This window comes from Pectinophora gossypiella, chromosome 23 (genome assembly GCF_024362695.1).
Source record: "Pectinophora gossypiella chromosome 23, ilPecGoss1.1, whole genome shotgun sequence".
Classification (NCBI taxonomy): Eukaryota; Metazoa; Arthropoda; class Insecta; order Lepidoptera; family Gelechiidae; genus Pectinophora; species Pectinophora gossypiella.
In genome coordinates this window covers 9,026,686-9,052,239 of record NC_065426.1, presented here as the reverse complement: position 1 = coordinate 9,052,239, position 25,554 = coordinate 9,026,686, and the positions used below count along the sequence as shown (strand labels likewise).

Below are 25,554 nucleotides of genomic sequence, written 5' to 3'. Positions count from 1 at the left end.
GTATTTTTTATGTATTAACCGATGGTGTATTTAACATAAACAGCCTATATCCGTCCCACTGCTGGGCACCGGAGGGGGTATGGAGCATACTCCACCACGCTGCTCCAATGCGGGTTGGGGGAGGTGTTTTTACTTCTAATAGCCGGGACCAACGGCTTAACGTGCCCTCCGAAGCACGGAATCATCTTACTTTTTCGGACAATCAGGTGATTCGCCTGAAAAGTCCTTAACAAACAAAGGAAAGTCTCACAAAGTGATTTCGACAATGTCCCCATCGGGAATCGAACCCGGACCTCCAGATCGTGAGCCTAACGCTCTAACCACTCGACCACGGATGGTATATTTATAAATAAATAAATAAACACATGGATAATACAGATCTATCTTACTCCATAAAAGTAGTGTGTCTAGGTCCAGTAGTAATTTAGTATTGGAAAATCCTCGAGTCGCCAAAAAAGGAATTCACCGTATTCATTGTATAATACCGACCTACGTAAACAAAATTAAAGCTTCATTGCGTCAAAATTTATAATCCATTCCACTCAAAACAATAGCTTCCATTTAGTCAGTTCTTAGAATCGTTTAGCTGTAATAAAGCTGTCGATCATACATCGTGGAACGGAACGTGTCAATAATGCAAACAGTTTTAGGAAACTTCCCTACGGCGCAGATCGTTATTGCAAAAATGTGCGATTTCCAGTTTTCAAGTCACATTTACACATTTCGGTATTTTTTGTGACCCCGCCGGCGGCGTGGGTGACGATTTCCCTCATCCAGCGCTTATCGCTATCGACCCACTAGGGTCGATTAATACTTTCAAATATTCTTCCTCTCAGACGACGCCCTGAGCCGAGGTTCGCGCCCAACTGGGCACCCTCAGGCCTGTTGTCTTAAACGTTGTACCGGGTGAGAGCCTTCAGCGCTCCTCATTTGTCCGGTTAAGTAGTTAATGCCATCTGCGGCTAATCTACAATAAGTCACGTCAAAAAAAGAAAGTTTTTTTTTGTTTTGTGCAATAAACATAAACCTCACGTAAATATTTTTTATAAGTAGGTACGTAACTTTTGCGCCTTTTTGTTGCCTTTGAACGGCATATCACTTGGTATAACAAACTAGATTGTACTTATGCGACCAGTCAGAATGTGTCTGCAAAATAATGAGTTGTAATGTCGTCAAAAAATGGTCAAACGCCGAACTTTTATTCGAGAAATGTGGTCTACTGGCAAACTTATCGTAAAATCGCACGCAAGTAATGCGATATCGCATTGCGCCGTAAGGAAGTTCCCTAACAGCAACAAAATCACTGACACAAGATGTTGAGTTATTGCACATGATACAACTCGCACATTGGACGTAAAATTTATTTTATTACTCGTAAAGATCAAGATTTTGTAAAATGTAAACATTTAAATGCTATTTTTGATGGAATACCTACGCGCTGATGTTTTAAATGAACTTCTAACAACTCTTATAACCTGAAAGACTTGCATTTTTAGCAGTATTTTTCTTTTTTATTAACTAGAAATTATTTGGTTTTGTGTTGTCTAGGTGTTATAGATACTTACAATACAATACAATACAAAAACTCTTCTCTTCTTCTTCTTCTTCTAATATTTTTATCCCCTGTTTATCCCCTGTTCCCCTGAATACCAGATTTCCACTCCTCGCGATCTTTTGCAGCCCCTGTAGCTTGCTTCCAAGACATGCCGAGAGTTTTCAACCCTCGGTCAACCGAGGGTCGTCAGTTCCTTAGGCTTCGATTACAATCAGCTCGAGACACCAAACACTTCAGAACCCCGATTTCCCTCATTCAGCGTTTATCTCTATCGACCCCTAGGGTCGATTAATTCTTTCAAATATTTTTCCTCTCATGCGACGCCCTGAGCCGAGGTTCGCGCCCAACTTGGCACCTTCAGGCCAGTTGTCTTAAACGTTGTACCGGGTTAGAGCCTTCAGCGCTCCTCATTTGTCCGTCCAAGTAGTTAATGCCATCTGCGGCAAATCTGCAATAAGTCTCGTCAAAAAAAACGTGTTAAGATTTGCGTAAAACAATCATTATCCGCGTTTTTCGTAATTATGACGTCACTCCGTCTTTTTCCGTCTAATACAGCATTCCTCGTGCTCACTCTTAGCGAACCATAATGTACACTTGGGGACAAAATTCGAACACAGAAAGCTTAAAGGTGTGGGTACTTAGTTTATCTTGCGATGAATGTACCTGTGACTACCCCTATTGGGATACAGTCAAGTGATTCATATTTACACAAGCTGTTTCGACTAATTATTAAATTACAATCAATTATTTAATCCCAGGCTGATCACCTGATTGACTGAAAGAAAGATGATCCGTGCTTCGGAAGGCACGTTAAGCCGTTGGTCCCTGTTACTACTTACTGATGTAAGTTAGCAATCGTTACATGAGCCATGTCAGAGGCATTTGGCGGCTCAATAGTAACCCTGACACCAGGGTTGATGGGGTTGGTAATCCATCTCACAACCAGCACGGTAGAAGAATATTAAATAACATGTAATGTAGGTATACATACCTACATTGATTTAAAAGATGTGTTGCTGTTGCAGTTTCTTGTCATTTCTTCTCCTCAGCCATACCACCTTGCGAAATGACGTAGATTCAAAAATGTTAAATTGACCTTCAACAAGTTTATCTATGGTAATTACGTTGAATAAATGATTCTGATTATTTAGGTTTTATTAGAGCTTCAATAATAGGTAATAACTTCTTATATAATTTAAAAAAATCAAATAAAACTTAAAATAAATGTAATAAAAAAAAATAAAGAAGGAAAAAGTAGGTAATAAACGTGAAAGTGATCGTGTCTTCTGTCACGTGCTTTATCTCGAGTCTCGACGGAGATTTTCGTCTCGTCTCCCACGACTATTAAAAAAACTTAAGTAGTTATAAGGAGGTTATTTTTATATGCTTTATCCAATCTATTCATGGAAATTGTTTTTATTTTTTTCGACTTAAGCTTTAATTGACAGCAGCTATGAATACTTTATAAGTACGTAAATTCTGACTTTATAGGTACATTCTGTTTTGCTTTGGCTACTTGACTGGCCAAATGGGCAGCACTGATGGTTTTCCCGGTAGTGTCTATTATGCATTTCACATAAGCTCACGACTATATCCAAATTGGGGTAGTCAGCTACACCCATCGAAAAACTTAGTACCGATCCTCACCGAGCTTTCTGTTAGACCAACGTGCAACTCACGATTCATTATTATTTGTTTCTATTTTACAACAATATCGTCTTCTCCCTAGCATTATCCCGTTTTCACAGGGTCCGCTTACCTAATCTGAAGATTTGACAGGTCCGGTTTTTTACAGAAGCGACTGCCTGTCTATCTGTATTCTACAACAATATCCTGAAAGAAAAATGAAGTATTATATTTCATCCTTTACAATGTCTTGAAGTGTAATATTTGTGATGCACGAGTGTTTTCTCACATCATTACCTAAATTATTTCGACGCTTTCGCCATTACCAACTTCTTTTTGCGTTCGTTTAATGCAGAGTTGTTCTGAAACGAACCTTATCCGCCTTATTATAATCTGAAAAATATTATTTGGAAATACAAATAAAAATTTGCAGTCGAAAATACAAGCAATATAATTAACGAAAATGCTTTAGCTTTAAAAATAGAAAAATGCAATAAAACGTTCGTAAATCGAATTGAAAAAAGAACGAGCTTTGAATAATTTGGATGGAGAATGAAGTGGAATTAAAAAAAAGAAAAGTTTTCTTTTTAATTGGATAAATAAATTCAGGTGAAACGTCAAAACGTACTTCTGTCTTGTTTGTGTTGAAAGCTACGCTAACGATACCCGAAAACAGACGACTGAATCCGAATTTTCCCGAACGAAGAATTCGTATACGAAACGCAATGATATTTCATTAGCAACTGGATTCGCATTATTCCGTAGTAACTCCTTCATTGCAAACGATTACAACGATCGACACTAATTAATGAGGGACTTTCCAGCTTACGTTCTCTAAAAATCACATAGATGGCGTTGTTTAGTTTAGGAAGTTGTATGGTTATAAACCACAGTCTTTTATAACCACCAGATAATATTTTTTTTTGTCAGAGAATAAATTTAAAGCTCACGTGAAGCTTATTTTATGTAAAAAAGCTTATTATAAGATTAATGATTACCTAAATGATAAAAATGTCTGGTATTGAATGTGTTCCTCTAGTTATTAAATAACTTGTAATGTACCCTTATTGATTTAAAAGATGTGTTGCTGTTGCAGTTTCTTGTCATTTCTTCTCCTCAGCCATAACACCTTGCGAAATGACGTAAATTCAAAAATGTTACATTGACCTTTTTTGTTATTGTGTCCGTAGGACAGGCAAAGGGATCAAGGGCGTACAGCCAGTAAAACATGTTTTTAATAAATTACTCTGAATTCTAAATTGTTACAGCCGGGTGTAAGCGTGTAGCAAAATAGACGTCCAAATATTGTGGCCAAGTCGTTAAAGAGTATACTCGTAGTAGCACCGAAATTCAAATGTAGCAGCCAGATCTTCATTTGAAGCGGTAAACAGAGTTCAATATTTCATAGTCCATAAAAAACAAATAGTCTATGGCCAAAGAGAATATCAACACTTTATAGTTTTTTTTTACTTAGGCCGCTAGCCGTGCAGTCAGCATTCTAAACTCAACAACGCCATCTATGTGATTTTCAAAGAACATCGGAAAGTCCCTTATTAACATCTTACGTCAATTTCATACGTCTTTATCACTGTCATCATCTCCCCACCATTATCGCGTTTTCCACAGGGTCCGCTTACCTAACCTGAAGATTTGAAAGGTCCGGTTTTTTACAAAAGCGTTTGCTTGTCTGCCTTTCCAACCCGCGAAGTAAAAACCAGCCCAATACAGGTTAAGTCCCATACCTCGCCGAGCTCTTGCTATTTTCTGATCAGCAAAACGTGAACTCTGCCATAGAAGAAGTGCGTATCCGGTGCTTTAGTATAATATATAATCTCACTGGTCTAACCTCTATTTCCCCGCGATTTTTTTTTGTCATTACGTTATCATTTGGTTATAACGTTCACTTTTGTTTTTTTTTTGTTCTATTTTACTTTCTTGGCTTTTATCTTTGTTCGGAATCTAAATACAGGAAGGTGGTGAAAATGGCATTGAAATACAGACTAGTTAAATGTTTTCACTTTCCCCTTTTTGACGGCCTCCGTTGCCCAGTGGTTAAGCATTGGGCTCCCGAAGGTCCCGGGTTCGAATCCCGTTGGGGACATATCACAGAAATCTCTTTGTGATCCCTAGTTTGATTAGGACATTACAAGCTGATCACTCGAATGTCCGAAAGTAAGATGATCCGTGCTTTAGAAGGCACGTTAAATCTTTGGTCCCGGTTACTACTTACCGATGTAAGTGAGTAGTCGTTACATGAGCTATGTCAGGAGCCTTTGGCGACTCAATAGTAACCCTGGTTGATGAGGTTAGTTATCCATCTCGCAATCCACACGTTAGAAGAACTTGCGACGTGAAAGTGAGAGGCAAGCGTTCTACCAACTGTGCTATTACGGCTTCGAACAACTTAAAGCAAATGGAACAAAAAAACTGAAACACTAGATTTTTGACTACCTTATAAGGCAAGGCAGGTGAATAGAAAGGGTGTTATAACATTAGATGAAATGTTTCAGAAATTTATAAAGTTTTGTTTACCTGAAGGGCACAGCTAGATATTATAGACCGGTGAGCATGAGACAAAGAAAACTCCCTTTGAATTTGTACAATGTATATTTTTATAATATTTAATTAACATGTACAACCATAGGTAGGTGAACACCCTATGGAGGGACACAGGTCGCGTTTTGGTCCGTCAGGTTAATTGTCACTCCGTAACAACCATGGGATATCGCTATGTTTAAAAACACTGTCCTAATAAGTTTATAATAAAATAATACTTACTACAAAATATACTAATCTATCTTGGAAAGGACTGTTATGAACGTTTACGTATAATATGCAACATGCTTTTGTTTTATTGTTAATCTTTCAGTTTCGTAAGTGTCTTTTAATATTACCTATAATAATAATGATAGGTAATTCACGTTAAAGATACTTTTATTGACAATAAAATAAATTATTATTGCACACGAGGCATAGATATAAAGTCAGACTTATTATGACAGAATAATATTCTTTATTGTGTACCTCACAACGAATCGGACTAAAATTTCATAGCAAGAAAGTCCATTTCGGTCCGAATCGCTGTCGGTTGCTACGTTTTAGATTTAGCTTGGCAGAATATTTAAGAGCACGTGGCTTCAGTGGTTCGATGAAAACGATGGCGGGCGGACGGTCGACTTTTCGCGCGCTTTTCCGTTCCCGCGTTTCGTCTGACAATTCGTAATTTGAATTTCGTATGTCAAAGAAAACAATCGAGTTTATATTTTTTTCTACTCCTCTACTTTAATCTGGCATTTAAATAACCAAAAAGTCTAATATAAGTACATACATAATTAAACTCTTTGAAAAAGTGTACGCTCTATGGCCTATAAAAGCATTGTTTACAAAGTGTAACTGTACTATAATGTCGCCAAAAAAGCATTGTTGTTGTTTTTTTTTTCTTTTTGACCTGGAAACTGGCACCTTTACTTTGTTTGGTGCCATAGATATACTATAAAAAAAAGTATACATTTGCCGCCATTTTCCCGCGCGTTGGAAAATAAATTGGAAAATTTTTGTGTTTCGTTTAAAATTACGTCGTCGTAGAAAAAGTATTGTATGCAACGTTGTATAACTAGGTAAAAAAATGCTCGTGGCGTCTCTTATTGCGATGTTCGCCAAGGCTCACATCGCAACTCACGCCACTCGCATTTTTTGACCCTTCTTATACAACTGTTGCATAATAGTATTTTATGCAACAGTTGTATAAGAAGGGTCAAAAAATGCGAGTGGCGTGAGTTGCGATGTGAGCCTTGGCGAACATCGCAATAAGAGACGCCACGAGCATTTTTTGACCTAGTTATACAACGTTGCATACAATACTTTTTCTACGACGACGTAATTTTAAATGAAACCAAAATTTTCCAATTTATTTTCCAACGCGCGGGTAAATGGCGGCAAATGTATACTTTTTTTTTATAGTATATCTATGGCACCAAACAAAGTAAAGGTGCCAGTTTCCAGGTCAAAAAAAAAAAAAACAACAACAATGCTTTTTTGGCGACATTATAGTACAGTTACACTTTGTAAACAATGCTTTTATAGGCCATAGAGCGTACACTTTTTCAAAGAGTTTAATTATGTATGTACTTATATTAGACTTTTTGGTTATTTAAATGCCAGATTAAAGTAGAGGAGTAGAAAAAATACTATTATGAGTCGAAATAGATTTCGTTCTGTGAAGTGGCCAGTTGTAAAATGTGATTGTTCTGTGATGACCTGTGTCAAGTATTTTAATACTACTTTTTAATACAAAGTATAGGTGATAAATAGAGCGAGTAAATATTTACAAGTAATAAATATTCATTTTGGTCACGTTTTGAATATGAAATAGGTTTTAAGTGTATTTTAGTACCTAAAAACTTACTTACACAAAAGAATGGAATGTTAAAATATCCAGGAATATTACTGAGGTTGTTATAACGGACTTGGCTGGTTAACTTAAGAATAAATAACATAAAATAGCATCACGCTTGTATCCCCAAAGGGGTAGGCAGAGGTGTATTATACCTACACCCACTCCCCGCCAGCATCTTCTCTTCTATCGTGTGGGTTGTGGCGTGGATTACCAACTTCATCAACCCTGGTGTCAGGGTTATTGAGCCGCCAAAAACCCCTGACATGGCCAATGTAACGACTACGTACTTACATCAGTAAGTAGTAACCGGGACCACCGGCTTAACGTGCCTTTTTTAATGCACTTTCTTTTCTTACTTTTTGGACAATCAGGTGATCAGCCTGTAATGTCCTAACCGAACAAAGTCACACAAAGTGATTTTTGTGATTTGTCCCCACTGGGATTCGAACCCGGGACCCTCGGCGACGATAATTACGTTATGGATAATTATGTTGAATAAATGTTTCTGATTTCTGTACACTTCAAACAAATCAAAATCATAAAAAAAATATTAAAATCAGGCACAATACGTGCTTTTTTGTCCGACATCTTTTTTATTTTATATTTTTTTCATCCTTTACCATGCTTGTATATTAATATACATATCCACACGTGTATATGATATTAGTACAATGTTATTGTCATTGTCACATATGTATGATAATAACGGTAAAAACAGGCAGTTATCTTGTACAGTCATGAGCAATATGATATACCCACTTTAGGACTCTGTCGCACTAACATATTTCACATTTAGTGAGACTTACAGTTCAATTTGTCAAAAAAGTTAATGTGACATGGTACCAAAGTGTGTACATATTAATGCTCGTGACCGTACTCTTATATCGGGTCGTATCATGCTGTAATCTATTAATCCACGACCTTGCTTTAATCGACTTCAATCAGTTCATATGTTCCTGGTACCTAATAGACATACACATACATGGAAATCACATCTTTATCTCACCGGGGTAGGCAGTTACATAAACTCTCTTTATTTTTCACTTTCCTTCCACCGTCTGCTATTGGAATACCATTGTTCAGGACCCCGATACCGACCCCGCCGGCGTGGTCGACGATTTCCCTCATTCAGCGCTTATCGCTATCGACCCACTAGGGTCGATTAATTCTTTCAAATATTTTTCCTCTCAGACGACGCCCTGAGCCGAGGTTCGCGCCCAACTGGGCACCCTCAGGCCTGTTGTCTTAAACGTTGTACCGTGTGAGAGCCTTCAGCGCTCCCCATTTGTCCGGCCAAGTAGTTAATGCGATCTGCAGCAAATCTACAATAAGTCACGTCAAAAAAATACCATTGTGTTTAAGTTTATAATAATGTGTAATACAAAGTGTACTTAAAAAAAAGAAAGGAAAACATGAAACAGTAGGAGTAGGACCCTGTGCTGGGAGGTTTTCTGGCCACGTCTTTCCCTCAGCGATACAGCTTCCGATGTGGTAATAGTTTTACAGCCACATATAAATTAACTGTTTTTGACGTTCAGAACCGCTATGTAAGCCAATTTTGAAGAAAAAATAATTTGAATTTTTGAATTTCGAACCATCGAATTACACTTGTTACCTATCCTGAACGCGACACACCTCTTTCGCCACTCCACTCTGACCAAATTCATACTCATTCGAGAACAGTTTAAAATTACCTATGACCATAGAATAAACAATACTGTAACAACGCCACTATTGGCATTGTAATCAATAAAAGTTAGTTCCCCGGTAGCACCACTAGATGGCGCTGTACCAAATTAGAACGCGGTATCGATGTGTTCAAGTCATTCTAATAGGAACGGACATACATTTTGTAAATTAATGGGAGAAGGAGACGACCCCGCCGCGATCATACGCGGCGGTCTTGAATACCAATCCCGATTCGCCGCCGCACGCGCCACCGCGTCCGTCCCTCCGGACGACGCCCACGCCATCGCCGCCGTCGAAGAGGACCGTCCAACAGCCGCCGCTCGCCCCCGCGAGCAAAAAAATCCCGCCTATAGTGGTGGACCATCTGCCGAACTGGCCGCATCACTTCCGCCAGTTGCGGGAGATGCTGGGCCACGTCCCGAATGCGCGTCCCTACGGAAAAGGCGTCCGCTTTATGGCGAAAACCGAGGGGGAGTTCAGGCTCTACCAGAGTTTCCTTACCAACCTGGAGAGAGCTTCTGGACTCTCCTGGTTTGCCTACGCACCCCCGGCGGAGCGCTCGCTCAAGCTGGCAATTCTCGGCTTGCCCACGGACACCAATCCCACCGATCTGGAGGAGGAACTGCGCAACCGCGGTTTCTTCCCAGAATACGTCCGCCCCATCCAGGGCAAAAGAGGGTGCATCTTTTTCGTCGAGATCAAGAGGACCCACGGCTTCCACACCATCTATGAGACCACCGAGCTGCTGTGTATGCCCGGTGTGAAAATCGAGGCATGGAGAGGACGTAAGGGGCCCTCCCAATGCCACCGCTGCCAACAGTTTCGCCACAGCAGCCACAACTGTCACCGCCCGGTGGCGTGTGTCCGCTGTGGCGAAAGCCACGCGGCCAGGGACTGCCAGCGGCCCCGGGAGGTTCCAGCCACCTGCTGTAACTGCGGGGGGGGACACCCGGCCAACAGCCCTTCTTGCCCGGTCAAGTTGCGCGAGCTGCGGAACACGAAGGCGGGAACCGCGCCTATGACCACCGCAAGAAGAGCCCCACTGCCACCTCCACCCTCAACAGTGGACCCCAACAGCGAGCCGACCGCGCGGAGCTCGCTTATGGCCGCGGCGAACGGCCCAGACGGGCCCAAGCCGCGCAGGCCGAAGCGCATCCGCGCGAGGGCAAAGCCTGCCCCTGCAGCCTCCATCACTGTCGAGCCGCAGCCGACACCGACGCCGAACCAAGCGGTCGCCGCCCCCCCCGGGGGGGGGAAGAAGGCGAAGCCCCTAGCGGAAGTACCACCGGCCCCATCCAGCGAAAAACTGGAAGTGTTGGAGCAGACGATTCAGCTGCTCCACAACGTCCTCGCTGCCATCCGCTCACGGACTGACCCGGTGCCCATCATAGTGGGAGGCCTGGCATCACTGCTGGGCCAACTCACCGGTGGGCACTGACCCTCTCGGACATCGGACTGGACCGGGGCTGCCCACATCCACTACTCCCCGTCGAGTAGTTAGGATTGTGGCCACCCCCCGGGGGATGAGTTGACGCTTCCAGTGGCAGTGGAAGCAGTCCTCTCCCCCCCCTCCAGCCGACTTGACACCAGCTGCCCCGGCGACGGAGCAGCTCACCGGACACGACACCACCGCCAGCTGACGGGCGCTCACTGGGCCTCCCCCAACGGGGAACCACCCGGTGGGCTCGACCTCGCTGGCGGCACCACGGACGTAACATCGGGCTCACGGAGGGGCGTTCTCGCCCGCCGTGTCCCAACCCCGTGCCACGCCCGTTTTTGCGGGCGGCGACTGCCACCACATTGGAGGGGCCACGCCCCGTGAATGTCTCCCCGTCGCGGGCTCCGCCCGCGACGAGAAGAAACCAGACGCCGTAAATTAATTCCAAATAGAATCCTCCGCTTAGGGTAATATAGGAGCAGACGGTCCCCGGCTCTCTTAGATTACCTGCTTAAAGCGAAACCTAGCATTAGATCCCTACGAGTGTGAGCGAACGGCCCCCGGTCCTCATCACTGTTGAGACTAGTGCGGTCACTACGGTTGTAACTGTAACCTGTCTGGCTTGGTTTTCAATAAAGAGCCTTCACGCCCTAGAAACGCGGTTTCCTTCTGTGCCGTCTTCCCCACCCCGCGCATCGTGCTTCAATACTACTATGTGTAGAACGGTAACTCTTTACGTCGCACCAATTCGTATCGGGCGCTGACCTCACTCCCTCTTTTTTAATCTTAAAATGACTGTAAGCCGGGGTGAAAGAGAGAGACAGAAAGAGATTGTTCTTATATATACGTACATACATAAACAGCCTATATACGTCCCACTGCTGGGCACAGGCCTCCCCTCGATCAACCGGAGGGGGTATGGAGCATACTCCACCACGCTGCTCCACTGCGGGTTGGTGGAGGTGTTATTACGGCTAATAACCGGGACCAACGGCTTAACGTGCCCTCCGAAGCACGGAATCATCAGACAATCAGGTGATTCAAGCCTGAAAAGTCCTTACCAAACAAAGGACAGTCTCACAAAGTGATTTCGACAATGTCCCCATCGGGAATCGAACCCGGACCTCCAGATCGTGAGCCTAACGCTCTAACCACTAGACCACGGAGGCTGTTTGTTTTTATATAAAACACGGCAATCCTGGCACGCTTTCCGCTTTTTTGTTTTTCAATGATATGTTGCTTTTTCAATGTTATAAATTCGATGTCTATACATTTGAACGACTTAGTTTATTAAAAGATAAAGGTTAGAAAAAAAACCAGGGGCCTTGGTCAAGTTGCAAACTATTACGCAAAATGTCAATATCTGCGGTCTTCTTCTTATCGTGTGAAATGACAGGTGGATGACCAACCTCATCAACCCCGGTGTCAGGATTATTATTGAGCCGCCAACGGCCCCTGACGTGACTCAAGTAACGACTACGTACTAGCGATGCGCCAAAAACAGTGTTAAGAATAATACGATTGACATGTACCTTCTGTCAATTTCACATTTTTATCACTGTCACTTTTCTCAGAACCCCGACCCCGCCGGCGTGGCCGATGATTCATTCAGCGCTTACCATAACGATAAGCGAGCCACTAGGATCGATTAATTCTTTCAAATATTATCCTCTCCGACGACGCCCTGAGCCGAGGTTTGCGTCCAATTTGCGGCAAATCTACAATAAGTCACGTCAAAAAAAACCCGTCGCTTTTCGAAATTATTTGCAACTTGGCTAAAGCCCCAGTTCAGCTGCATAATTACTGTAAACATCTCACCCCCTCTGCGAAAGCCTTTTTTTTATCTTTATCTTTTGTCTGTTTGTCTCGAACATAAAAGCGTTATTCATCATTCTTCTTCGGTTCCACTTCCACCCCCAATTTCACGAAGCTACGAATTTTTATCACAGCGTTATGTCAGTTTTCTCGTAAAACAATATTTTTCTTAAGCTATTCAGATCTTCGTTGTAAAGTACAAGTGATACTCCTAAATTTGGTGGTAAAATGGACATAAGCTCACGCATTTAATCCCTAATTGGGTTGCTTGAACCACATTTTATCAGAAAATAACTTCCAGCCGTTTGTCACGAAATTCTGTATCCTCCTAAGGCCGAGATTTCCAGAGACAAGAGTTAAAGAATGGGGTTTGGACTCTAAAAGGACATTCGGTTACAAGTATATAATACATATGATGAAACTTAATTGGTCTTAGGGTGGTATTAATAAACTAATCTCAGCTTCGAGACTGCCCTCAAGATCATGTCAATTTGACAGTTCTTATATAAAAACAGGGACTTGAGCATGGTCTTGAGGGGAGTTTCAGCTGAGATTATTGTTTATTAATATCAACCTTAAACAGACAGTCCTCTTTCTCTTTCTCCTTAGCGGTTTACGGCCATTTAAAACTAAAGTAAGATCTAGAGGGGGGGTGGGGGGGAACCGCGATACAAGTTGGTGCGGGCGGAGAGTTGCCGTTCTACACGTAATATTATTCCTTACTCTTTGCCTCGGGCTAAAATTTCACTCCGCTATCGCTCCCGCCCGTACCATAAATAGGACTTTACGGCAACCTTTTACGGTTTATTTTGAGAACAAACAGATCCACTTATAGTGGTGGTGAAAACGCAATATAATTTTATATTGCCCCCTATACCCGCGAACGGGATATTAACCCATAGTGATTACTAGGTCATTGTGTCATGGAACAAATTAGGTTTCGCTTCCTAATTCAATTGGACTTGTCCTCTTCACCGCAGCCTAGACACTCCATACTAAAATCTTGTTCTTATCCTGTCTCTACCTACCCCTTGCGTGCGAGGCAGACAGAAGAATACGCGCGCGCTCCGTCTCATTCCTTAGCGGCTTACGACCATTTAGACCAAAATAAGGCGGAATTTTTTATCGCAAAAGTATGAAACTGAAAAAAAAAAACACTTTAAATTTTCATTAATTTTCCGACAAGAAATTCTTATATCAACTCAGATTCATGGTCTGAGTCAACCCCCTCATTATTCGTTACGATGTCACTAACACCCCGTATATTGATATTATGTAAAATATAATCGTAAAAACTAGTTAACATTATTTATCACGGATTTGATAATTTTGTCACTTCATGTCACGATCACAAAGGAATGACAAATTATTCTGTGAGCTAACTTCACAGTAAATTCATTTATTCATCAATGACAAGTACATAACAAGTCTCATTGCTTCCGGGTTTGGCAGAGAAAAAGTGATTAAGGTGATGCGTTTCAGTCAGCTAGGTAACGCTGCGTCAGTAGATGGCGTTACTTCTGCAGTTTTCGTATTTTTTTCCATTTATTCGTTTAGTGTTGAGTTCTGACCCAGTGAAATGTTAGGTGGCGAAATCTTACATACATTATCTTTAAGTTAAGCTACAATTTTGAAGTATTTACTGAAGATATCATATTGAAACATTGCATCAAAAGTTGGTGTCATATCAATTTGTGTACAAACACGAAGCTGTCACACACACATGCGAACTAGGTTAGCTATTAAAAGAGATGCATAATTTGAAGTCTACTTCTAACTTCTAAATGGCGCATTTGGTAAAGCAGTCGCCGCCATTCTTAAGGTTCACGGTTCAAACCCAAGTGCATGTTTTAATTGTTTTTACTTTTTGTATTTTTTTTTTACAATTGAATTTGACGAACCCGTCTATTTGTTACGGAATTTTCAAAAAGTATCACTTTTACCAATAATATTATAATTATACAATAATTTACTTTGCACTAAAGTACCTTCCGTAATTTCCGTATTTTTTATTTTGTAAAATTCTAACAGGCATTAATCGCATCAGTGAACATGCGGCTAACTAAAAAACTACTGAACGGATTTTCATACGGTTTTCACCAATGAGTAGAGTGATTCATGGGCGTGCTTTAGGGTATATAATTTATACAAGTATTTTTTTTTTGTATAAAATGGTTCAAAAATTATGATGAATGTCAAACATAATTATCGTTACAAATATAGCCGACTTGGAGCTTTCGGCGAAAACGCTGCCTGAGCCCATTGAGATATAACAAAACAACGTATGGTTGAATTGTTCCTTTTTTGTAGGTCTACCGAAAAGTCCACAATATGTCATAATAATTATATTGTGTATAAAGAATTGTGTATATGTATTGTATGATTTTACAAATAACGATCACAGTACAGTAATAATAAGGTAGATTTTTCCTAAATTGCGTCGGTTCAAACTTTGTCGCATCGCGTTTGAAAGATGTAATAGCGCTTCAGGACGTCCCGCAAGCACGGCGCTGATGTCGCAGTATCCGCATATAATTATTATGACTTGTCATTTAGTTCCAATAAAATCCGCGGGACTTCATACGTATGTCAGTGACAGCTGGTGATAGCATGCGGGACACTTAGCAGCTAATCGAATTCTATGTTGTTTTCGCGCCCAGTCCAGACGACTTGCAGCGCATTTTTGGACATATATTTACGCGTGGTGTTTATTGTTAGGTTAGTTAGTTCAGGTTAGGACGTCTTTTTTTAACGAGGACGTTAAAAAAACACGAGGCTGGGACGTATTGAAGTAGTATTTCCATAAATACGCGGCCTGAAATGGGCTGTTTCGGGGACCTGAACTGGTTGCTGTCGAACTTATTATCACGTTTTCTTGATTAAAATTCATAAATAAGTCAAATAGAAAAAAGAAAAAAGATTTTCGTTAGTTAGATCTGTTTTAGATCTGTCATGATGTCTGTGATGTTTGTTTATTATACATAAGAATTTCAAAATTTATCTTATTTTTTTTTCCAAAGGGCAAGGCAAAGGGAACTATGCCCATACAGCCATGTCTTGTGTTTTTTTTTCTTGATGATGATTAATGAAATGATGAAACCTAAGTCCCCACCCTCGGAGCAGACTCCTACTCCGAACCCCAAACGAAGTAAGCGGCTTGGCGAAAATAGATAGGTACACTTTGTTTATTGAATATTCCGATTTAAAAATACTATCGGGAATGTTTTCCGACTAACTTAACCACAAAACACCACTTCGTATTGATTATTTAGATTATTCAATGAAGAAAGCAACCTTCCCGTTCCCGGTCCCACCAAAAAGTCCGCGGCAAAGAGAATATAAATAAATCTGTATGTTGGATGGAAAAACAATTAATTATAAATGACTACTATTTAGGCCGGCAAATGCAACAACTTCTTTTTTGATTTGGTTTTCCCCGAAGGGTAAGGCAAAGGGAACTATGCCCATACAGCCATTTCATTTTATGTATTGATTTTTTTATTATAATATATGTCCTCTTTTAAAACACGGTACTTACCCATTATTTAAAAATGTTTAAATAATATGCGTTATTACAAAAATATTTTTCCAATATTCCTTTTCTCAGATTGTAGTATTTTTAGTTTTTTATTTATATTTATTCTCTTCATACAAAATCTCTTTATAAATTGTCACTGACATTCTATTACACTTGTCAAGTAGTCAAAGCCTTTAGAGAAAAAAAAACTATCACGCACACATACTAACATTGACACCTCTACACGCTCAGCAAATACACTGTAATCTGCACCACTACAAATGTAGAATTGATCAAAATTGAGGGTCTGAAATATGGTACTTCTCGTATTCGGACCCTAAATTTTTGTTAGTTTGCGAAAATAATACACCAAAATATTACTATTTATCGGTTTTATAACAATATTCCTCTATCCGTTTTCCTGTAGCACTGCATCAACTTTTGTATGGAAAACGAATCACCTTAAGTAATGGAGTTAGTCTGCTTCTTCATATAATACACATATATATCCCAATTGGGTTAGTCAGAGGTACATCCATCGCAAGATGAACTAAGTACCCACACCTCACCGAGCTTTCTGTTAGACCAACGTTATATATCTCATTAGGCAAAGAGGTATATAGCATACTCTATCACTTTACCACTCATTCATTATTTAAGAGCGACGCTCTTGTCGGTGTAGCATTTTCCATGCTCCTTTTTTAGGGAAAAATTGGGCATGCTTTCCCTCATGCCGTCTGCCCCGCAGATTTCTGCCTTACTCTGTCTGACGCGAGTGGGATGGCGCCCAGAGTAGTCTATTTCAAAGCCGTACCAGGACTCTTGTCCTCCGCTTCTGAATAGTTCTGACAGTTACTGCTGCCCTCTGTCAGGTTCCAGGTTACAGTCCCTGTGACTTACCCCTTCGGTCCTGTATTGCTGTACCGATGGCTCCCATTTCTGCCTCTGCAACGGTTAAAGTCTTCACCAGTATTCCTGGGCAAGGCTCCTATATTATACCCCGTGGGTCTGGGTCCCTAACCGAACTCAGCTACCATCTCACTCCGGCCTACTAAAGTAACAGGCGCCCACCCCCGCGGCAAGGACGCGCCGAACAGGAATTGCCCCAGTGGAGGGCAGAGAAGATGACTCTGTCCACCTGGAACCGGGTAAATGGTCTTGTATGCTACGAATAAATAATATGTGTTAATAATAATAAGTGTGTGTGTGTATGTTTTTGTGTTATATTAGTTTTTATATTGTTTTTTTTCTCGTCATACAGCGCATTGGATTACACTGTAATGTTGTATGTACCTTTATAAATAAATAAATAAGTATTTATTCGTAGCTTGTATGATATCAAAACTAAAGGCAACTGTAATACTATTAATAGGTAAATATCAAAACGTTTAAATAAGCTATTCCTAAAACCCGGCCTTTGTAATTTAAATTAACAAGCCCTTTTTATACAAATTAATTAGATGCCCAATTTATCGTTGAAGTATTCGAACCTTTTTTATCGAATGAACAATCATGATTTCATTTGATTGATTCGTTTTATTTTCCTCGAATCAAAGGTCAGAATTAACTGAGCAAACGTTATGAATTGTCTGTTGACATACCTATACAATTTTGTTAAATAAATAATTTAATTTCGTCATGTATCAAGAACCTACTTATTCAGGATACGGATTCATAAATTCATTGTATGGATAAAAAAAAATAGTATGATGAAAGGGGTTAAAAAGGCCACTTCGAAGCAATTCGTCTAAAAAAGAAATATTGCAATTTGACGTTTGCTCATATAACCCCTTCTTACTCCCCCTCTTTCTCCTTTCTTCGTCTTCTTCCTTTTTCTTCTTTTCCTTCTGGTCACGCTCGCTTCATTTTAGGCCTCGTCAATGCATTCGACCAAGTCTGGGGCCAAGAGCAAACCCATCAAAAGGTAAAAAAAGTATGTGCGCAATGCAAACAAATTATGTCAAATAGCAATATTGCATTTTAGGTGAATTCCTTTGATGTGGCCTTTTTAACCCCCCAAAACTTAAGATCATTCACATTCAATAGAAAGTTGCGCTCACGATCCAGAGGTCCCGGGTTCGATTCCCGGTGGGGACATATCACAAAAATTATTTTATGGTCCCTAGTTTGGTTAGGACATTACTGGCTGATCACCAGATTGTCCGAAAGTAAGATGATCCGTGCTTCGGAAGGCACGTTAAGCCGTTGGTCCCGGTTACCACTTACTGATGTAAGTATGTAGTCGTTACATGAGCCATGTTAGGGGCCTTTGGCGGCTCAATAGTCACCCTGACACCAGGGTTGATGAGGATGGTACTCCAGCTCACAACCCACACGATAGAAGAATACAGTAATTCACGTAAAAACAAAATACTATTACCTCCATACAATCACACACATTTCTGTACTGTCATGAGCAATTAATATACCCACTTTAAGACTCTGTCGCAATAACATATTTGACATTTAGTGAGACTTACAGTTCAATTTGTCAAAAAAGTTCATGTGACATGGTACCAAAGTGTATACATATTAATGCTCGTAACCGTACGAGTATATGGCAAGTTAGAGCGTAAATACATTTGATCGATGGCTATTTTCATATTATGATTGGATTGCAAACTCGGCATAATAAGCTGTGTTGTAAGGTGTCTGTTTATCCATTTGAGAAGATATTTCTATGATAGGTTTAAAGATATGGCCTTATATTATATCTTCTGATTTAATTATGCTTTCCCTAGCGACCAGCCCCGGCAGGAAAAAGGAGGAATGGCGATTACTCCACTGACAAGAGCTCAGCTCTTAAATAAAGAGAGACAGATTTACTCGTACTTACTTGCTTCTATGCTGTTCTGGGAGCAAAAACATAGAACACGTTCAGCTGCTTGTCTTCCCGGGCGTGTCGTAAAAACCGACAGAGGGATTGTGTCCTCTAACATGATAGACTAATGTTATGGGCGATAGGCTGATCCCTTATCACCATAAGGTTCATCATATCCAGCTTACGACATCGTATCAACAGTGGCTGCAAGTTGTCTTTGATTACTTGTGGCTCTGCCCACCCCATTAGGGATTACGGGCGTGAGTTTATGTATGTATGTAACTACTTACTCGTAAGCTACTCATTCGACTTCTAATTACTCGAAGCAACTTTCAAATATGCACAGAAATTCCATTGGGATTTTACAGTTTGGTAACAAATGAATTAAATTGGAACTAATTGCTATTCCATTCCAGTACTATGTTCAACATCGGGTTGTACTAATTAAGTTCTGTTGTTACTTTTTTATCAATAAAAAAGTGTACTGTGTTGCGAGCTACAGGAAATAGGGCGAAAAGTGTTTGACACTGCCCTTTCTCTCTCTCTTTATTTAAGAGCTGCGCTCTTGTCGGTGGAGTAATCGCCTCCATTTTCATTACTCCGGGCGTGTAGAATGGTGGTTACCCTAATCGCCTTCCGTTCCGCAGTACACCGACCAATTTTTCAATCGTTGATGTTCTAGCTAGAGCCCTACCAGAATCCATGTCCTCGGCCTCCAACCAGTACTGATACCGCTGCTGCTCGGCATCAGGGGTGCGCTTTTGAAGTAGCGGCGCCGACTCGCTACGTCACAAGATCGTCATAGAACCTAAGTAGCATTTTATAGGTTAGCCCGTCCCAGTGAGCTACCCACTACGTTCTGCTAATCCTGACGCTATTTCCGTCCTTTCTACGTAAATTTATTCAGAAAAAAACATTACTTATTGTAGTAAAACACGCGTAGGTTGGTTCAACACTGATTTATTTCATCTAAGCAGGTAACTATACATCAGGTTATTTAATTCTACCCACCACCATAATAATATTACACTACATCTTTCCCTTTATAGAGAGAATAACAAAATGTTAACAAGGATTTGTTAAAACAAACTGTCAATAAATTAACGCAAGATCTGTATGTATAAAAATCATAACAAAGTAACATTTGTTACTACAATCAGTTAAAAGGTACTTAACTAAACCTATAGGTATACCTACCCATAATTTACACATACAATCATAAATACTGTAGGTACGTATATTGTAGGTACGTCTCCTACACTTGTTAACACTAACGTGTTTCTCACTTTTAGTAGTAAGTGTTATCTATAATATAAAAACAAAAGCAAGCAACTTAACATTATTTAATAGGTACATAATATAAAAGTTTGAAATTATTTCCCTAATTATATCATCTCTTTTCCGAAGAGTAAATCTAGCCCTAAATTGGCAAGCATTCGAGTTCTAGATCTCGTCATGGGACCCTGTATTTGTGGGACCTGCGTAGTTCCAGCGTTAGAACTTCCATTATGAGTGGCTTTATTGTCATTATCACTTTTACATACATTAGAAGTGAATGACGGTGTGGCTGCCTGGCCCGTGTGTGCCGAGGCCGCGGTGCCGCCGCCCGCGCGGCGAGCGATCAGCTGACGACGGCTCCGCCGGCAGCGGCGGCCGGCCGCGTCTTCGACTATAAACGAACGTGGTTCAGGCGCTCGTCCCACTACACTTACTGGTTTCCTACCTCCCGCATCAACTAATGTCGCCTTATCACCCGGTGTAAGACGCATGAGCGGTCTTGCGGATTTATCGTAATGTTTTTTATCCTTTTGTCGTCGAGCCATGAGATTTATATAATTTTTTTTTTTATCTACAGACTCTTCTAACAACTTGTGACTAATAGGTAACTTTGTGTTAATTCGCCTACCCATGAGTATTTGGCTCGGTGAATCGAGCTCGTTCCGCGGTGTAGCCCTAAAATTTAATAAACTTAAATAAAAGTCTTGCCCCGAATCGACACATTTCTTAAGAAGATTTTTTACTGTTTGCACTGTCCTCTCACTTTTGCCATTAGATTGTGAATAGTAAGGCGAAGACGTCACATGACGTACTTCCCAATCAGCCATAAATGTCTTAAATTCACAAGAGCTATAAGCCGGTCCGTTATCAGTGATTAACTCGCTCGGAATACCATGACGTGCAAATTGGTCCTTCATAAAATTAATTACGCTTCTACTATTTATGCTAGATAACTCGCCCACCTCCACAAAGTTTGAAAAGTAATCTACTAATATAATGTAGTATTTCCGGCCGTATTCAAAAATATCCGAACCTAACTTTTGCCATGGTAAGTGTGGCACTTCGTGCTGCCGCAGCGGCTCGCGGCGAGCCGCGGGCGCGTGCAGCGCACAAGCCGCGCACCCGCGCACGGCGCGCTCCACGTCCGCGGTCATGCCCGGCCAGAACATTACTTCGCGAGCACGTCTTTTACACCTGTCGATGCCGAGGTGCCCTTCATGTACCCTTACTAACATTTCCTTACGTAAAGTGCGGGGAATAAATAAGCAGTCCCCTTTTAATATCATGCCATCTACATATTGCAGCAGCTCGATGTACGGCCAAAAAACCCTAACTTTTTCATCAACGTTACGCCTGTGTTTGGGCCAACCTGTCGTTATATATTTTATAAGCAAAAGGCAATCGTTGTCGATTGCTGTTTCTCTTTTTATCATGGCCAATTTCTTGTCACTGAACTGTACATGTCTAATCATAAAACATGTTTGTATTTCTACGTCCTCGCTTACACGATCATGCATCAACTCATTCAACGGCGCTCGAGACAGGGTATCTGCAATATACATATTGCTTAAAACGCTCCACCGCAAACACAATCGCCAACATCTCTTTCTCTATTTGTGCATACCTTGTCTGCGTGTCGGTGAGCGTGAGCGACGCGAACTCCACCGGGCGGCCATCCTGCAACAGCACGGCGCCCAGCGCGTGCGCGCTCGCGTCCACCGACACCAGCACCGGGGTGTCCGGGGAGTACAACCACCTACCTACCTGTCGAAGTTTATACAAAACTATTCTGAATGTGTAAATGTTCTGAGATCTTTATTAAAAAAAGATTCAGAATGGGTTTGGGCCAGTCACCATTCCAAAGCTGTTGATAACTTAAAAATGAAGATATCATCAGCGCCCGTCCTCACGCAGTTTAACCGCCAGTTCTGTCACTGTAGGAAGTGTGTACTGAGCACGCCGCACTGCCCGGTTCAATGGTCGAGGATCTAAACAAACACGAATGCTGCCGTCCTTTTTAGCCACTAAAACAATCGCATTGACCCAGTCGGTTGGATGTGAAACTTTTCTTATAACACCTAATTTTTCCATTCTTTGCAACTCTTTTAGCAACTTATCCTTCAATCCTATTGGTATTTTCCTAGTCGCGCAAACCACAGGTTGCACATCTTTATTTATTACAATGCTATATTTTCCCGGTAATTTTCCTAACCCTTGAAATAGTTCCGAATATTTTTCAATATCTATAGCATTCACTTTCTGTATCAAGCTTAATGCTACACAACCCTCTAATCCAAGCACATTTTGACAATCAAAATCGGCAACAACAAACGGCAGTTCGTATGTTTTATTGTTATACTTAAACGAAATATTATTTAAGCCGAGAATAGGTAATCGGTTTCCCGTAAATGACAAAACACTTTTTGCAAACGGTAGAAGGTCATCCAGCAATAAACCCAATCTAACATATTCGTTTTTCGAAATTACATTCAACATGGAACCTGTATCAATTTTTAACAATAATTGCTTACCGTTACATTCCATACTTTCCATCCATTCCTTAGAAAAGTTAGACGAATCGTTATCATCCTTAATAGTGTCCACAAAAAATAGCTCTTCATTAGAATCACTGGCCGCACCTTGCACATTTAGATTGTACACTTTTTCGCGTAACACTTTCTTTAGATTCACCGCTCACTCCAGAAGCTTTAAGAAATACATTAAATAATTTCCGCCATTGCCGCCATGCCTCGGCCCGCGCTGCCGGGCCGCCTTCGAGCACTAGCTCCGCTGGAGGACGCGCGTGTTCCATTTTCCACACGATTACGACGCGAACAAAACACAAATAAACTTTTTCGCACGAAATTATAATGCACTTTCACCGAAATGTATTTTTAATCACGACCGCTGTCACCATGTAGTAAAACACGCGTAGGTTGGTTCAACACTGATTTATTTCATCTAAGCAGGTAACTATACATCAGGTTATTTAATTCTACCCACCACCATAATAATATTACACTACACTTATAACTATTTTCAAACAATCATCTTCAGACAAAGTATTGGTACATATTTTCACTGTTATTAGACATTCTCACAAGATTACCTGTACCTCCTGCACTAGGCTAAAGTATAAATACCCCGTATAAATACAAGTATACAGTAACCTAATTTCATATTATAATATAAGATGCATAATGTCTGTTATCCATGAAATTAGAAGGTTAAACGGTGGCAAGTCTGTACAGCGCTATCTATATTGTATTTGGGCTACGTAGCCTTGAGAATCCCTCATTCAATTCAAAGCCTGAAAAGCCATAAGTTAAATTCCATTGAAATTATTTCCAACAAGACAAGTTTGAATCGTCACTAACTAATTATACCCACCTCTATTGTTACAGTAGAAATTCTATAATAATCGTGAGACTATTATTTACCTGTTACTCGGTAGCTATTACCGGTAATAGTTACAAGGCCGAGCGGATTGTTAGCCCCAATACAATATTTCCATAGAGTGTTATTGACATCTTTCAGTTGAATATGTTTTTGCTAAGTAAGTTGTTTGGTTCTTGCTGTCGAAGGTAGATTGACCTTTGTCGACCGACTGTTGTTGGTCCCAACTGTTCTTAGGGCAAGCAAACCACATTTGAACTGCATTTCAACTGCAAAATTACGGCCTCCGTGGTCCACTGGTTGAGCGTTGGCTCACGATCCGGAGGTCCCGGGTACGAATCCCTGTGGAAACATATCACAAAAATCACTTTGTGATCCCTAGTTTAGTTAGGACATTACAGACTGATCACCTGATTGTCCAAAAAGTAAGATGATCCGACCTTCGGAGGGCAAGTTAAGCCGTTGGTCCGTAAGTGTGTAGTCGTTACATGAGCCATGTCAGATGCCTTTGGCGGCTCAATAATAACTTTGACACCAGGGTTGATGAGATTGGGAATTCACCTCACAACCCACACGATAGAAGAGACTGCAATATTGCAGCTGGATTGCATTTTTGTTTGGTTTTCAGAGCTGCTTCGAAGTAGATATATGATCATTAGAAGTGCCTCTACATAAAAAAAAAACACGTCATTGCAGAAATAAAGCCACCACGTGATAAATATTTTATACTAATCGTGACTAAGTGAACCAAAATGTCAATTCAAATTACTAATAAAGTGTTCAAATTGTAGTGTGCTAAATCTACGTTGTATTTGTGTCTAAAATCGAACTAAAATCAATTTCATGAGTGACTGGGCGCACACCGCCCAGTACGTGACCTTCATTTGTTTGTGACAACGCGAACAAAAAGATCTGACACAACCCATTACGTATAAAAGTGGGTGTTGACAAACAATAATTTACTGTTGCATTTGTGACAAAACAGATGTGACTGGTGAGACATACGTCACATTATATGCGTAATGTGATTTTCCGCGCACCGTGATAAAACAACGCTGTGATAGTGTTTGCGACAAGTGTAACATGGTCGCCACACGGGATGTGATTTTACACATGCTGTGACAAAACGACATTGATACTTTTCGTGACACGTGGAACATAGTTGTAAAAAATTTAAATGTGATTTTATGCGCTCCGTGACAAAGGAACGTTGTGACTTATTTGTGACACGAAGAACATAATCGTCACGTTGAGCGCGTTGTGTGCGGAGTGCGCACGGCGGGCGGGTCGTGCGCGTGCGCTCGCGCGCGACCTCGAGCCATGCGCTGACAGGGTCATGGAGACCATCTCCGAGGATGCTGAAGCTGAATTGGAACTTGGTAATTTTTTTTTACCTTAATATTTTTATAAGCTCACAACTACGTCCCAATTGGGATAATCAGAGTACATCCATCATAAGATGAACTAACAATCCACACCTCATCGAGTACCAACTACTCAAACATATATATATAAGATCACATTTATTTCCTATTTGGGTGCCTACCCAAATAGGAAATAAAAAAAAAATAAAAAAATCCGTGGTATTTGCCTAAATACCACGGAATTTTTTTTTTTTTTGTTTTGGTTTTCCCCGAAGGGTAAGGCAAAGGGAACTATGCCCATACAGCCATGTCTGACGTATTTTTTTTCTTGATGATTAATGAAATGATGAAAGGTGATGATGATGAAACCTAAGCCCCCACCCTCGGAGTAGACTCCTACTCCGAACCCCAAACGAATTAACTCAAAAGTCCGCATAAACTTTTGAGTTATGAAGCGGCTTCCCGGCACGAAGCGAAAATAGGCAGATACACTTTATTGAATACTCCAATATAATAACACTCGCGAATGTCTTCCGACTAACTTAATGCGATCATTAACCACAAAACACCACTTCGTATTAATTATTTAGATTACTCAATGAAGAAAGCAACTGTCCCGTTCCCGTTTCCCGCCGAAAAGCCTCCTCCTACTATACACT

At 40.8% G+C, this 25,554-nt stretch overlaps 1 protein-coding gene and 1 long non-coding RNA gene across 4 annotated transcripts in view; one reads left to right on the top strand and one right to left on the bottom strand.

Annotated features, from left to right (window-relative positions):
* Nucleotides 1–8,739, bottom strand: part of LOC126377645 (uncharacterized) — a 350,458-nt gene extending 341,719 nt beyond the window's left edge. Inside the window, exon 1 of the long non-coding RNA XR_007567947.1 lies at nt 8,664–8,739. This is a non-coding gene — a long non-coding RNA (uncharacterized LOC126377645). The remainder of the gene's footprint in view (nt 1–8,663) is intronic.
* Nucleotides 1–25,554, top strand: part of LOC126377499 (uncharacterized) — a 228,018-nt gene that overhangs the window by 124,775 nt on the left and 77,689 nt on the right. The gene's annotated exons all lie outside the window — the stretch shown is intronic.